This window comes from Monodelphis domestica, chromosome 6 (genome assembly GCF_027887165.1).
Source record: "Monodelphis domestica isolate mMonDom1 chromosome 6, mMonDom1.pri, whole genome shotgun sequence".
Classification (NCBI taxonomy): Eukaryota; Metazoa; Chordata; class Mammalia; order Didelphimorphia; family Didelphidae; genus Monodelphis; species Monodelphis domestica.
In genome coordinates, this window is record NC_077232.1 from 280,878,302 (window position 1) to 280,895,395 (window position 17,094).

General features: G+C 33.6%; 1 protein-coding gene across 1 annotated transcript in view; it reads left to right on the forward strand.

Moving 5' to 3' along the window:
- GRID2 (glutamate ionotropic receptor delta type subunit 2) overlaps nucleotides 1–17,094 on the forward strand; it is a 1,955,631-nt gene that overhangs the window by 1,237,669 nt on the left and 700,868 nt on the right. The gene's annotated exons all lie outside the window — the stretch shown is intronic.

Here is a 17,094-nt window from a genome sequence, read left to right on the forward strand (position 1 = left end):
AAAACATTTTTTTCTTTAAAAAATCCATTTCCTTGAATAAAAGAATATACCGGATTTAAGCTTTACTATGTCTTGCTAGAAAATCGTGGCATGACAAATATGCTCTTTTGAAAATTCTTGCACTATTCCTACAATTTAATGTTTAATGTACTGTCTAATGCAAAGCAATCTATCATGATTTCTTAATAATACTAAACTTCATTAGCTAAAAATTAATAACTTGATAGCTTGCTGTAAAGAAAACCCAAACGTGTAAGAATTTATTTTGAGGAGGCAGAGTCAAGATGGTGTTGTAGAGTCACCAAAAGTTCAGACCTCTGAAAACCCTTCCTTACCGATTACAAACTAAATGCTCCTAGGGGACTGAAAATTAAACCTAACAACAAGACAGAGCCAAGGAAGCCTCTTGCTGGACTCAACTTAAAAGGTACACCCCCAAAAATCAGAATTCAAGAATACTCCAATTTTAGGGGAAGGAAGAAGGAAGTTCCCGGAACCCTTCCCACATCTAGAGCACTAAGCATCCAGCAGTAGCTGGAATCTCTGGGCAGACAAAGGCTCTGGTTTAAAGGGAGTACCTTACAGGCAAAGGTGTGCAGAGCATCCAACACAGGCAATGGGAAAGCAATTAGAGAAGAAACACAGAGCTCAGAGAAGGAAGCATAGTAGCAGCAGTAGAGATACTCAATATTGCCTCCACTTTCCTGAGGATTTAACCTCCAGGCACATTCAGTAACCAAGTTGGATTTAATCCCATCAAAGCATCCAGAGAGCAGGGAAGCTCAAGCTCCAACAAGCCTCCCCACAGACTGCACTGTGAGATTTACTGACAAAGCTCCAAAGGTGAAGGTGGAAAGAAAAGCCCCAAACCACACACACACAAAAAAAAAAATGAGAGGAGCAAGAGCTCAGGCAACTGCAGGGAGTAAAGAAGGGATAAATATGAGCAAACAACAGAAAAGGAAAAAACTAAATTACATTCGACAGCTTCTATACAGACAATGAACAAAGAGAGAACGGAACAGAGTAGGATGAGGGAACTCCAAGCAAAAATACAGAAACCCCAGAGAATTGGATACAGTCTCTGGCAGAACTCAAAATTCAATTCAAAACACAATTAAGAGAATCTGAAGACAACTGAGAAAAGAACTTAAAAACTAAGATAAGTCATCTGGAAACAGAGGCACTTGAACTAAAACAAGAAAATAATGTCTTGAAAGCCAAAATCAACCAGCTTGAAAATGAGGCAAAGGAGAAGAAAGATGAGGCAAAGATGATGAAAGATGACCTCCAAAAAAATCAGACCAAAAGGAGAAGGATGACCAAAAAACCAGGGATGGAATCCAGGCTTTAAGAACCAGAATAAAACAACTAGAAACAAGTGACTTCACAAGGCATCAGGACACCATGAAGCAAAATCAAAAGAATGAAAAAAATGAGGAAAATATGAAGCACCTCATTCACAAAACAGAATATTTAGAAAATTGTTCCAAGAGAGACAACTTAAGAATCATTAGTCTACCAGAAGACCATGACAAAAGAAAAATCGTGGACATCATCCTACAGGAAACTATCCACGGGAACTGCCTTGATATTCTAGAACAAGAGGGAAAAGTGGAGATTGAAAGAATCCACAGATCACCTCCTGTACTAAATCCCCAACTGATAACAAACAGGAATGTTATAGCCAAATTCAAGAACTATCAGATCAAGGAAAACATTTTACAATCTGCTAAGAAGTCATTCAAATACCACGGAACAACAGTGAGGTTAATATAGGATCTGGTTGCATCTATACTGAAGGACCAAAAGGCATGGAATATGATATTCCGGAAAGCAAGGGAACTAGGTATATAAACAAGAATCAATTACCCAGTAAAACTGAATATATTCTTATAGGGGAAAGTATGGTCATTTAATACAATAGAATTCTAAGCATTTGTAAAGAAAAGACCAGACCTGAACAGAAAATTTGATACCCAATCACAGAACTCAGGAGAATCATCAAAATTAAGAAAGGGGAGAAAAAGAAAAAATAAAGAAAAAAAGGAAAAGGTTTTTCTTTAAGAGACCCAATAAGTTAAAATGATATGTATCCCTATACGAAAAGAGGTCATTGGTAACTTAAAAATTGGTATTATCACTTGGGCAGATAGAAGAATTACACATAGAGGGACCAGTGGTAAACTGTATAGGATGAAATATGTATATATTTATGTATATATAAATATATGTAATGTATACAAAAATGTGTATATAGATATATGTATGAATATATATATATATATATATATATATATATATATATATATATATATATATATATATATATATATATATATATATATATATATATACTATACAGCCAGAGTTTAAAAAAGAGCTTAATACTAAAAGAAATAGGAAAAACAAAAAAAAATTATATGTCACAAAGAAGCTCATGGCAGGATTGGGGAGGACATTAATACACTAGAAGGGTAAAGAGGTTGGAGATAGGAAATACTCATCTCTTATGTGCATTGAAATTGACTCAAAGAGGGAAGATCAATCCAATCCATTGGGGCAGAGAATCAATTTGTTCCCTATAGTGAATTAGAAGGCTAACAAACAGATGGGTGGGGAGGGAAGCAGTACAAGGGAGGGAGAGGGATGGGGGTTAGTATAAAAAGACTGTAAAGAAAGTAAGGGGGGAATAAGAAGGGAGGGGGGTAGAAAGGGAAGGAAAATAAGGGTGGGAATTAGGGGAACTGACTAAAAACAAAACATTGGTATAGAAGTAAATAGTGAAAGAATAAAAGTCAGGAATAGTAGTAGAAATCAAAATGCTGGGAAATACACAGCTCGTAATCATTACTCTGAATGTGAATGGAATGAACTCACCTATAAAATGCAATTAAATAGCAGAGTGGAATAGAATCCAAAACTTTACCTTATGCTGTCTACAAGAAACACATATGAGGAAGTTAGACATGCATAGGTTAAAAGAAAGAGGATGGAGCAAAATCTATTGTGCATTAACTGATAAAAAGAAGGCAGGAGTCACAATCATGATATCTGGCAAAGCTAAAGTAAAAATAGATCTAGTTAAAAGAGATAGGGAAGGTAATTATATCTTGATAAAAGGCAGTATAGACAATGAGGGAATATCAGTACTCAACATGTATGCACCAAATGGCATAGCATCCAAATTTGTAAAGGAGAAACTAGGGGAGCTCAAGGATGAAATAGATACAAAAAGTACACTAGTAGGAGACCTGAACCTTCCTCCATCAGAACTAGATAAATCAATCCCAAAAATAAGAAAGAGGTAAAAGAAGTGAATGAAGTCTTAGAAAAATTAGAGTTAGGTATGTGGAGAAAAATAAATAGGTATGAAAAGTAATACACCTTCTTTTGAGCAGCACATGGTACATTCACAAAGATTGACCATGTATTTGGGAATAAAAACATTGCAAAGATGTACAAAAGAGCAGAAATAATAAATGCAACATTTTCAGATGATAACACAATAAAATAATCATCAGTAAGTGTATATGGAGAGCCAAATCAAAAATTAAGTGGAAATTAAATAATATGATTCTCCAAAATAGGTTGTAGAACCTATCATAGAAACATAGAATCATAGAAACAATTAATAATTTCATTGAAGAAAATGGCAATGGTGAGACATCCTTTCAAAATCTATGGGATGCAGCCAAAGAAATATTCAGGGGGAAATACATATCCTTGAGTTCATATATTAACAAATTAGAGAGGGCAGAGGTCAATGAATTGGGCATGCAAATTAAAAAACTAGAAAGTGAACAAATTTTTAAAAATCAAAGGAGAAATTAATAAAATTGAAAGTCAAAGAAGTATTGATTTTTAAATAAGACTAGAAGCTGGTACTTTGAAAAAAACTAATAAAATAGACAAATTACTGGTCAATCTAATTTAAAAAAGGAAAGAAGAAAATCAAATTGATAGTATCCAAGATGAAAAGGAAGACCTCACCTCTAATGAAGAGAAAATTAAGGCAATCATTAAAAATTATTATACCAATTTATATGGCAATAAATATGGCCATTCAGGTGATATGGATGAATATTTACAAAAATATAAATTACCTAGATTAACAGAAGAAGAAATATAATTCTTAAATAGTCCCATATCAGAAAAAGAAATTGAACAAGCCATCAAAGAACTCCCTAAGAAAAAATCCCTCAGGCATTATAGATTCACAAATGAATTCTATCAAACATTTAAAGAACAACTAATCCCAATAGTATACAAATTATTTGACAGAATAAGCAAAGAAGGAGTTCTATCAAATTCCTTTTATGACACAAATATGGGACTGATTCCAAAGCCAGATAGGTCAAAAACAGAGAAATAAAGCTATAGACCAATCTCTTTAATGAACAAAGATGCAAAAATCTTAAAGAGAATACTAGCAAAAGGACTCTAGCAAGTGATCATGAGGGTTATTCACTATGACAAGACCATAGTAACAAGCAAACTGACAAAAATCATATGATTAACTCAATAGATGCAGAAAAAGCCTTTGACAAAATGTAACACTCATTCCTATTGAAAATGCTAGAGATTAGGAATTGATGGACTTTTTCTAAAAATAATAAACAGTATATATTTAAAACCATCAGTAAGCACCATCTATAATAGGGATGAATTAGAAGCATTCCCAATAAGGTCAGGAGTGGAACAAGGATGCCCATTATCACCTCTATTATTTAACATTGTACTAGAAACACTAGCAGTGGTAATTAGAGAAGAAAAAGAAATTGAAGGTATTAAAATTGGCACCCTACACCAAGCTATCACTCTTTGCAGATGATATTAAAGAACCCCAGAAAATCAACCAAAAAGCTAGTCGAAATAATCAACAACTCTAGCAAAGTTGCAGGATACAAAATAATCCCACATAAGTCATCAGCATTTACATATATCTCCAATACATCTCAGTAGCAATAATTAGAAAGAGAAATTCCATTTAAAATCACCCTAGACGATATAAAATACTTAGGAATCTATCTGCCAACACAAAGACAGGAACTATATGAACACAACTCTCCACACAATTAAAACTAGATCTAAACAATTGGAAAAACATCAATTGCTCATGGGTAGGATAAGCTAACATAATAAAAAATGACAATCCTACCCAAATTAATTTACTTATTTAGTGCCATACCCATTGATCTACCAAAAAAAAATTTTTACTGAAGTAGAAAAAATATATCAAAGTTCATTTGGAAGAACAAAAGATCAAGGATATTCAGGGAAATCTTTAAAAAAAAGTGATGGAAGGAGGCCTTGCTGTCCCAGATCTCAAACTATAATATAAAACAGAGGTCATCAAAACAATTTGGTACTGGTTAAAAGATAGAAAGGAGGATCACTGGAACAGTCTTGGGGTAAGTGACCAGAGCAAGACAGTCTATGATAAGACCAAATGTTCCAGCTTTTGTGACCAAAACCCACTATTTGATAAAAAAAATGCTGGGAAAATTGGAAGACAGTATGTTAGATATTAGGTTTAAATCAACATCTCACACCCTACACCAAGATAAACTCAGAATGGGTGAATGGTTTCAATATAAAGAAGGAAACTATAAGAAAATTAGATGAACACAGTCTAGTATACATGTCAGATCTTTGGGAAAGGAAAGATTTTAAGACCAAGCAAGAGCTAGAAAAAAATCACAAAATGTAAAATCAATAATTTTGATTACATCAAATTAAAAAGTTTATTTTAGAAACAAAACTAATGCATCCAAAATTAGAAGGGAACTAACAAATTGGGAAATAATCTTCATTGCAAAATCCTCTAACAAAGGTCTAATTACTCACATTTAGAAAGATCTAAACCAATTGTACAAAAAAAATCAAGCCATTCTCCATTTGATAAATGGGCAAGGGAAATGAAGAGGCAATTTTCAGTTAAAGAAATCAAAACTCTTAATAAGCACATGAGAAAGTGTTCTAAATCTATTATAATCAGAGAGAAGCAAATCAAAACAACTCTGAGGTATCACCTCACATCTAGCAGATTGGCTAACATGGAAAGTAATGAATACTGGAGGGGATGTGGCTTAGTTGGGACATTAATACATTGTTGGTGGAGTTGTGAATTGATCCAACCATTCTGGAGGGCAATTTGGAACTATGCCCAAAGGGTGCTAAAAGACTGTCTGCCTTTTGATCCAGCCATAGTACTGCTGGGTTTGTACCCCAAAGATATAATAAGAAAAAAGACTTTTACATGAATATTCATAGCTGTGCTCTTTGTGGTGGCAAAAAATTGGAAAATGAGAGGATGCCCTCCAATTAGGGAATGGCTGAACAAATTGTGGTATCTGTTGGTGATGGAATAATATTGTGCTCCAAGGAACAATGAACTGGAGGAATTCCATGGGTACTGGAATGATCTTCAGGAATTGATGCAGAGTGAGAGGAGCAGAACCAGGAGAACATTATACACAGAAACTAATACACTGAGGTACAATTGAATGTAATGGTTTTCTCAATTAGTTTCAATGCAGTGATCCTGAACAACTCCATGAGGGATCCATGAGAAAGAACACTATCCACATTCAGAGGAAAAATTGTGGGAGAAGGAAAACAACTGCTTGATTACAAGGGTCGATGGGGATATGATTGGGGATGTAGACTCTAAATGAGCATCCTAATGCAAATACCATCAACATGGAAATAGGTTTTGGTCAAGGACACTTGTAATACCCAATGAAATTGCATGTTGGCTACAGCTAGGCTGGGGTCAGGGGAGGGAGGGAAATAGTGTGATTTCTTGAAACCAAGGGAAAATGTTCCAAATTGACTAAATTAAAAAAAATTTTTTTAAAGAATTTATTTTCACTTTTCCATTTACTTATATCTCATACTTTGTTATTTTACCTTTAATTTTACTGGACTATATTATGTCAACCATATATAATATATACTATATATAACAAAAACTGGATTATATTATGACAATTTTTATTATTCATTTACCCAAGAGCACATAGTAAATATTTGTCAGGAAGAATTCAATCCTGATGTTTACAAATTGTCTCTGATGACTGAATTATGTTATTCTCAGGAAGAAAGAAATCAAATACCCTTCCTGATATTCCCAGTCATTCAACTATGTCATTTAAGGTATTTTACCTGTTTATAGGGTGGTAACTGTGCTTTGCTCCACGGTGCTGAAAAAGAAGGGAGTAAGGGAGAGGAGTACCACCATCCTATGCCTATCACACAAACTCTAAGATGGATAATCCACTTTTGACTCTGTACCAAATAGCCAGATTGCCCTTCCTAGTCCAGACTACCAACTCTAGATACCTTTCTTCTATGCCTTACCTATTATTTTACTCTTTAATACCATCAGTTTCCTTGGAGTCATGGATTCTCTGAAACTCGTAGAGGTACCAGTCTGTAGTTTCTGGGAAGGGACCAGTATTTGTCCTGTACCTGATAGGGCCACCGTGTCCTCAGCGCTGGACACCAATACACTATAATTTCTGGAAAATTCTTGCAATTAGAATACCAAACAATATGGAGTACTGAGAACTTTCTGCTTTTCTTGCCTCTCTGGGCAAATTCAGTAGAGTAGTAAGGCAGGATACCTACTTACAGCTCTGCTCTTGCCTTTTGGATAAGAGATTTAGAATTTTTGTTTTCAGAGACCAGAATCATACTACTTTCTTTTTTATTTTATTCCCTTGATAATCTGTTCCCTATTCAAGTAGTCCAAAAAGAGACAAATCATATTTCCATGTACAAAACATAAATAATACTCAATATTTTTTAATTTTAGTCAATATATCCTTATCCTAAAAAGATCTTTTTTTCTGCTTAGTTGCATTGATTCATGCTAAAAAGAATCAATACTTCATTCAAATATTTATAATTCATAGAATTTATCAGAATAATGACATCTGAATCTTTTGCTAATTCATATAAGGGATCTAAAATGCACATATAAGGCAATTTTTACTCTACTCTGATAAATAAAAACATATTTGGACTGTGGTGTCCCCGAAGCCAGCAGTCAATTTATCCATTGCTTATAGGACAAAATTAAAGGGAAAAAATTATCATAGTCTGCTCTGTGGATATAATCACACCATCAATATCATGTTAGAGTTCTCAAGTAAGGAGCATTACAATATTAATACTATTTTCCATCTTTTACAATAATTCAAGTATATTTGTTCTTTTGAAACTGATATTATGTGAATATGGAGTAAATGATAGTTCTTTTGTTAAAACTATATTTAAATGGTTTTTAGTGTATAATTAAGGGATTTTTTAAATATATAAAAACTCAATCTATGAAATCACTTGTGAAGACCTTATAGAATATTACATAGTTGACAAAGCAGAAATCTGAAGGCAGAAGATACAGATATAAATTCTTTGCCTGGCATTTATGACCTTGGGGATAGATCACTTCTTTTCCCTGGACTTGGTTTCCTCATCTATAAAAATGAAGGTAATGCACTAGATGAGGACTAGAATCATATGATAACTTTCCTTCCCTTTTTTGCTTGAACACTGCCATTACTGATTATAACTTGACTTTCTATTCTCTTTCCCTCTTGTTTCTACAATAAGCAAACAGGTGGCAGATTCCTGTCCAGTGGAAAGTGTTTCCAAATCCAGGAGTCAGAAATTCTAGGCTTGAAGTTAGGCCCCACTATTCCCTATAGATAATTCCTTTGTCAGCAGATAATCCTAGCCTAATTCTATCTACTTCAATATCCATTGGAAACCTATACTTGAGTGGCAGCTAGTTGGCACAATGATAAAGCATCAGACTGGGAGTTAAAAAGACCTGGGATCAAATCTGGACTCGGACACTTCCAGCTATGTGACCCTGGGCAAGTCACTTAATCTCTGTTTGCTTAGCATTTGTCCTTCTATCTTAGAACTTTTTTAAGAAAGAAGGTAAGAAATTAAAATATGTACTGAGCAACCCCCCATCCCATTTCTTACCCCAAATAAAATTAAACCAGAAATAGTCATTTCACATGAGAATATTTTTCATGCATACATGTATACTCATATCATTATACATGCTTATATGCTGACATGTATAAATATAGTTCCTCCTACTTGCCTAGTATGTTTCCTTTATTAATAAAACTACCATTTATATAGCTCATTAAGGACTGCAAAGCACTTTAAATACAACATCTCATTTGATTTAGTTCTCACAACAACCCGCATTAGTAGGGGCCCTTATTAGCCCCATTTTACAGATGAGAGAATTGGGGATAATAAAGGTTAGTTTAGTTGTCCAGAGACACACAGCTAATAATTGCCCAGAGTAAGATTCAAATTAATGTTTTCCTTATTCCAAGTCCAGTCCTCTATCCACTATGTCACCTAGATGCCTCTTATTATTCCTATAATCTTTCACTCACACATATGTATATATGTGTACATATGTACAAACTGACACAATAGGGCATATATTTCTGTAAATGAACAATTATGTTCTGCTTAGACAAAGGCAAGCAAGCTAGAAAAGGCAAAACATGCAAATACTCATTTGATTGACTACAGAAAACATGAATCTGTCTAATTTGGTTATCTGTAGTAATTATTTAATTGCTAACTTTTAAATGGTTTACAAACATTTATTTAAATTTATTGCAAAAGTAGTTATCCTAGAGAAGCCTTGCAAATCAAAACTGGCATTGCTTACAATGGACCAAACTGATGTAAAAAACTTGAAAGCAATCTCTTTTTTCATTTGCATTAAAAGTTCTACATTAATGAGAGTCTGGCTAGCTCATCTGGTGTAATAAATCATATGCTAGTACTTGCTAATGGCATTTATCAGTTCCTTTTGGAATCAGTGGATTCAGGCTGGAAAAGCTTTCAGTATGAATATTACCATCCCTAGGGCCCTTAAACATATGTCACAGCTCTTTATTTAAGTTTTACACAAGTTAAAGATTTAGATATCAAGACATTCACTGCTGGTTGCTACAAGAATGAATGTTTGGATGTGGGCAGATGCTCTCTCAAGATTGACCTCCGTTGTCCTTGAGAGATTTTATTGGGGTGTTTATTAAATGGCTTAAATTATTATGACTCAAAGGTCATAATTTTTCAATGTTATTAACTGAACAAATGATAGAAATAATTTATTCATGTACTTTGTGGTTCTCTTTTCTTGTTTTATGATGAATTAAAATGCTAAGTGCTGGTCTATAGAACAGAAAGTCCCTGTCTTGTTTCTCTAGGTCTAGGCATTTGGAATACAACCTGTAGCTATTTTCAAAGTCATATTATGATCATGGTTTTAAAAAATAAATGTAGTCTTAAAATAAACTTTTTTGTACTGAATATTGTGACTTTATCGATGGTAAACAACAGAGATCTCTATCCCCACCCCTTCTACTACAGGGGTGCCTTGAAGCAAGGACTGCAATTGGGTAATGAGATTCTCAAGATAGAGAAATAAATTAGGAATGTGGGCTTCCCATTGGTGCAATTATTCTTTTGGCTGGCAATGAAGATCCACTGCTTTCTATTTTTTTCTTTAGAAGCTATGTACAGCATTTAGAGCCATGTCATTAGAACCATACTCATTGGGGGTAAATAGATGACTCAGTGGATAGAGAGCCAGGCCTAAAGATGAGAATGCTGGGTTCAAATCTGGTGCCAGACACTAATCTATAGGACCCTAGGCAAGTAATGTAAAGCCTATTTCCAAGCCCTTCCAGCCACTTAAAGTCCTCTCTGTAGGCCAAGATGCCCTTCAAGGGTCCCTCATGCTTCTTTTAACACTTTTTGGATATTTTCCTGTTTGGCAAGTCTCTCTAAGTAGTAGGTCAGATCCACAGCAGATTCACTGAAAGTAGGAATATGGAAGGCCATGTTTGTTATCTTTCATTCAGATCAGGGGTGACTTATTTATAGACTTAGCAGCACTAGTGGAAGTAGGGATAATATCTTCAGCAGAATAAAAGCCCATAAGCTTGTCAGAGGGGCCATTTATTGTTATCTGTGCAGCAGTAAAAGCTAAGACTATGTTCATGAGTTCATTCATAACGTTAAATTTGTCATGAATGACCTTGGCTAGGTGGCCCAAGAAGTTTGTAATGTAGGAGGAATTAATGGCAATTTTAAGGTAGTTATTTTATTTCTCATGATTCGCTCCCATCACAAACATACAGGCAGAGGTAATAATACATTGTGAGGGATTAAATTTTGGGGGACAGGAGTTTGATCAAAAGCCAGTACAGAAACACAAAACAATTTATTATTAGAAATTATGGATAGGAAATAGGAAGAAGGAAAGTGAAAGTAATCTTACAATAGCTTGTAACTATATCCCAGATCCCAATTCTAACTAAATTTCTCTAAACACCCAGAATCTGCCTCAGAGAGCAGTGTCTTTTGCTAGCCTGAAGCCCTCGCCTACTCTCCTACTCTTTCAATCTAATGATATAACCACTATCTATCTACCTTATCTATCCAGATTATTAATAGTCAATAATCAATAAAGCTGTTAAGGTCTCAGAGAGAGAGCCAAAAACTGCTTTTCCTCACCTGAGGGGACCCAGAGACCAAAAGCCCTTTCCAATGGTCTGCAATTTATAAACCACACTCAGTCACACACTTCTAACTGTCACCAATTGCCAAGTGGCACAACAACAGTCATTTAAGTGCCAACCTGCACAGCAGGGGCCTCTTACTAAAAAATATTATTGCTCTTTCTCATCTTAAATATAAAAAATGAGAAATTAATTAAAATTTTTGTAACAACATGTACTTCTACCCTTTAAGTGAGTACTAGTTTTCCATGATGGAAAAGACTGTATACTTGACCTAAGCCTCTCCTGGAAGATTTTTTTCCCATTGATTACTAGTTTTTCAATCTCAATCTTGACTATGCTCTGCAAATGGCAAGTTCATAGCATGAATATAATTAGGGATATATAAACCATTCATTTGAGGTCAATGAAGGGGTCATTAATGGCCTCAATGTACTCTCTGCCTGAAATGAAAACTACTCTGATCCCCAGGAACCCCAAATGGTCAAATTCACGAACTCTGACTGTCACCATTTTGTCTTCAGAATCTAAACATAGCAGTAGTTCCTGGCATCTAGCTTTGGAGAAGAGCTGGAAGTCACAATTAAACTTTCTGATAATATTATAAAACCTATTTAGGGAGAGGAAGAAAGGGAATTTTATTAATCACTGAATTTTAAATTATCTGGATTGGTAGCAGTACAGCAGAAGTTGCCCTACATTGCTTGGTCAAATAATTTTAAATCATTTATCATCTACCAATTGAAGTGGTTGGACCATATGGTTCTGGGACTCATCCTTTTAATATAATAGTCTAGATCTTGACTATATGCAGGAATAAGTTATTATAAGTTTTATTATTTTAAGAAAATATAGACAATTCAGATTTCAAACTAAATTAGGGTTATCATATTCTTACAGTCTAGCTTTACTCAAAAGATTTTCAAATATTCTATTGCCTTAGATTAAAATAAATAAATAAATACAAACATTATCTGATTTAAGCTGTCTTGGTGACTTCCTTCATGGAAAGCTAAACCTGGTCAAGAAGATCTCTTGAAAATCCTAAACTGATTTCTGAATATCTTATCATTATCATTAATCATAATCATTATTCATTTCCATTTTGCATTCTTCTCTCCTTATGTTTTTATTAAATTTCTATGCATAAATGTAATATGAACTCAATAGTATGCAATCCACCTGTGGAGAGAACTTCCATTTTTTCTTTTTGTGTTGAGTATCTTGCATAGCATCTTGACACCATTAAATAATTTAACTGAATAAGTTGAATGGATAATAAGTTATTGCTATTATTGTTATAACACTTTAATTTTATGATGTGATTTCCTTACAACAGTTTGGGTTATACAGTAAATGAGGTATGTGCTGCACTTGATTAAAAAGGAAATTATTATTATATTTAGCCAATTACAAAAGACTTCTCTTTTTTCTGATAGGTATATCACACCCTTTATCCAGGATTCAATTCCAAAAACATAGAGAGTAGAATAGTTATGAGCCAGCTGAGTCAATTCTTTTCTAATTAATCATATTGTTGTCCATCTGAGAGTTGACCATATATATTTTGATTCTGGAAAATTAAAACATAGAAAAAGTAGTATATAGAATCAAACATATTACTACCTTTCAAGTTTGTTGTTAATTCTTAGTCTGAAAATGTAATTAGTCAGTCATTTAGATTTCAAGAAATATAGTTTAGACACAGCATGATGTGATGAATGAAGAATTGACTTTGAAGTCAGAATGGCCTGGTTTGAGATCGTGCCTCTTATAAATACTGACTATGTGATCCTGAGAAAGTAATTTTATTTCTCTGACTATAAATTCCAGAACAACTGCCAAACTTCAATGGTGAAGGGAGGTTTGTCCCCCAAGAAATTTCTTAATGAAGCTATAGGTCCAGATCAATAGTATGTCCATATATAATATGGATATAAACATTTGCTAATGTTTGATAAGTTTTTATAATAAGCATTATATGGGCAAATGAAACTTTTGTTTTCAATAGCACATAATTTACATTTAGAACTTCAGAGAGGTGATGTTGCATAAATTTCCTAAATGATCCTAGCCCACAGATGTTTCTTAATTTTACATAGCCCAGATTATTTTATATTGAATATATACTCTACTAAGATTAAACAAATATCTACATGACTTTCTGTGTTTCCATACATAGCATTTACTACTACTCTTTTGAAATACTAAAATAATGTTCCCCCAAAATGTAAACTAACTTTCTAATCAAATTTCCTTATAACCATTCATCTAGGTATGAGTTCTAGTGGCAACACAAGAAGTGACATTTGGAGCCAGAAAAAATGACTTGTCTCTTAAAATTCATTTCAGTTCAGTTTGACAAATCATTGTCTTCCTGGTCAAATAAATAATCAACAAAATATAACCCATTAAAAAGTTTGATTTCAGAGGTAACGGACGAGATGGGGAATTTGACATTGTCTTCAGTTTCCACAAAGGAGAGGCTTAATCTAGGGACCTTCTCTTTGCCCTATTAGAAAGTGGTAACTAGGAGCTCGTAGGAAAGGAGCTGGTTTCAGATACTTTGCTGACTGGGTCCAATGGGAGCTTTGTTCACATGAATCAATGAATCAATTTAGGGATTCTTTATATTCAATAAGAATACATTTCTGTGTAATATGTATTCTTATTGAATATCTTTTTGCTATAGCTGAATATATTTCATTTTTATAATTGTTGAATGACCATTTTGTTCCAACTACAAGATGATTGACCTGAATCAGTTTCAGCCTAAAATACCTCACTAACTCATTTACAACAATTCTGAGGTTTCTTTCACTTCATATTCAGCACATTTGGAAATGATGTCAGAAAATCAATGTTGGGGATAAATTTGACTACATTATATTAAAAAAAGGTTTTGCATAAACAAAACCATTGCAGCCAAAAACTACAATGAAAACAAAAAACTGAGAATTTTTTTTAAATAGCAAATGTCTCTGCCAAGAACATAATTTCTCAAATATATTGAGCACTGAGACAAATTTACAAGAACACAAGTCATTCCCCAATTGATAAATAGTGAAAGGATCTGGTCAGGCAGTTCTCAGATGAAGAAATTAAAATATCTTTAATCACATGAAAATATGCTCTAAATTACTATTAATTAGAAAAATGCAAATTAAGAAGACTCTGAGATAGTATCATACTCCTAACTAATATGACAAAAAATGGTAAATGTTGGAGGGGATGTTGGAAAATTGTGTCACTAATACACACTCTTGGTAAAATTGTGAACTGATCCAACTATACTGGAGAACAATTTGGAACCATGTCTAAAGAGTCACAAAATTGTGCAAATTCAGCAATACCACTACTAGGTCTATATCCCAAAATGTTATTGTAGAATTATAGAAATAAGATAGAGTTTAAGAGTAGCTGAAAATTGGTTTGCAGAGGCTAGCATGAACACATGCTAGGAACTCTGAAGAAAAGATTCTGGAATGCAGGGGGAAAGAAGGGAGAGTTTTGAACATGCAATGGTCATCTTCACTCTCTTCCTGTCCTGAAGTCTGAGAAGAAGCTGCTGCTTACCCAGAGCCTGTCTAACCTCTTGCTGAGAGAAGGGAAAATTTTGAATTCCTATGAAAGTAGCTTTTCTCACAGAAGAAACACACTTAAAGAAGATCTTTATACTATCAACCCTGACTAAGAAGAAGCATTATCCAGAGGGTCTGTTGCTGTGTGAGGTCCAGCCTATTCCAACCAGGGTGAACTCAGTCACCTTGAGTTCATCCTTATCCATCTTGAAAAAATTAATAACATCCTTATAAACCAACAAGGGAGGACTTTTAGTGTCAGGTAATACAGAAAGGACTTTGGGAATATTTAGCCAGAAGCAGGGAGTGTTAGGGAGCATCAAGATCAAACAAAAAATAAGGGCATAGGGCCTATTGGACAAAAATATTTCTAGAAGCTATTTTGTGTTGGCAAAGAATTGGAAATTGAGAATGTGTGTCCATCAATTGGGAAATGAAGAAACAAGTTGTGGTAAATGACTGTAATGGAATATTATTGTGCCATAAGACATAATAAATAGGACATTCACAACAAAACCTGGAAAGACATTAGGAAGAGATAAATGAAATAATACAAATAAAAAATTAATTGAAGAGAAATGTAACTGTAATAGTATATGATGATTAACTGTGAATAACAATTTTATAAGGAGTGACAGAATTTAAAAGAATTCTAAGAGACTCATGATGGAAAAGGCTATCCATTGCTTTGAAGGAACTAATTCAGTGTGAATGCAGCACACCACTTTTCACTTTATTTCCTTTCTGAGCTTTTTTCTTGCATAAGCAATGTGTTTTCTTTCCCAACATGAACATGGAAATATGTATTGCATGATAGCACATGTATAAACTCTATCATGTTACCTACCATCTCAGGGATTGGGAAGTCGAGGGAAGGAGGGAAGAGAGCATGGAACACACAATGATGGAAACTAATTGTTAAAATTGTATCTATAGGTAAAAAGTAAAATAAACATTAAAAGATCAATGTTGGAGAAGTAGAAAGATAGGCACACTAATGAATTGTAGTAGAATTATAAATTGGTACAACAGTGTGACATTAATTTGGCATTATGCAATTGCAATGACTCTATACTCTGACACAGAGTTTTCCTCTTAGAAATAGAAAAGGCCTATATATATATATATATATATATATATATATATATATAAATATTTATAACAGAACCAGAAACAAAGTAAAAGTCTTGTCAATTAGGAAAGCGCTAAACAAATTCTGGCATTATACTAATGTAATAGAATAGTATTATGCTTTAAGAAATGTTGAATATGGATACAGAGAAACATGGAAAGAAATGTGTAGGAGCTAATAGAAAATAAAAATAGCAGAGTCAGAAAAACAGTATGCATCATGACTACAATAATGTAAATGGGAAAAACAACTACAAAGTAATAAAAAAAGTTGCAAATTTAAAAGGAATATATTATGACCCCAAAGAAGAATTACACCAAAACTTTCCTAGAAGAAGGTATAGTTTCACAGATGCTAAACATGACATTTCTTATCAGGTTTTGTTTTAAGTATTTTTTGGATTTGTTGATTTACTTTTTTCTTTAAAAATAAATGAACAAATCCTCTTTGTTCCAGGTTGGTAACCTGGAAAGGTGGAGAGCAAGTGCTAAAGAGGGAACTTAGGCTACTTAAAAACAAACAAAATCAATAAAATTATTTTGAAAAATCTGACTCCAGAGTGAATGCTTTCAGAAGTAATCATATTTCTCAGAATGTTTTGAAGTAGAATTTTAAATAAATGATAGTACAAGATAGTGGTATGTTCTGCAAACTTTTAAAGCTATGGTTATGTGTACTCTTATTATTCTAGTAAAATCTTCATGCCTCATCAATCTTGATAATATTCAATTTTGGATAAAGGAAATTGAAATTCATTCCTGTTCCTGTAATCTGCTGGTCTAAAGAGTTTCTTACTAGTAAA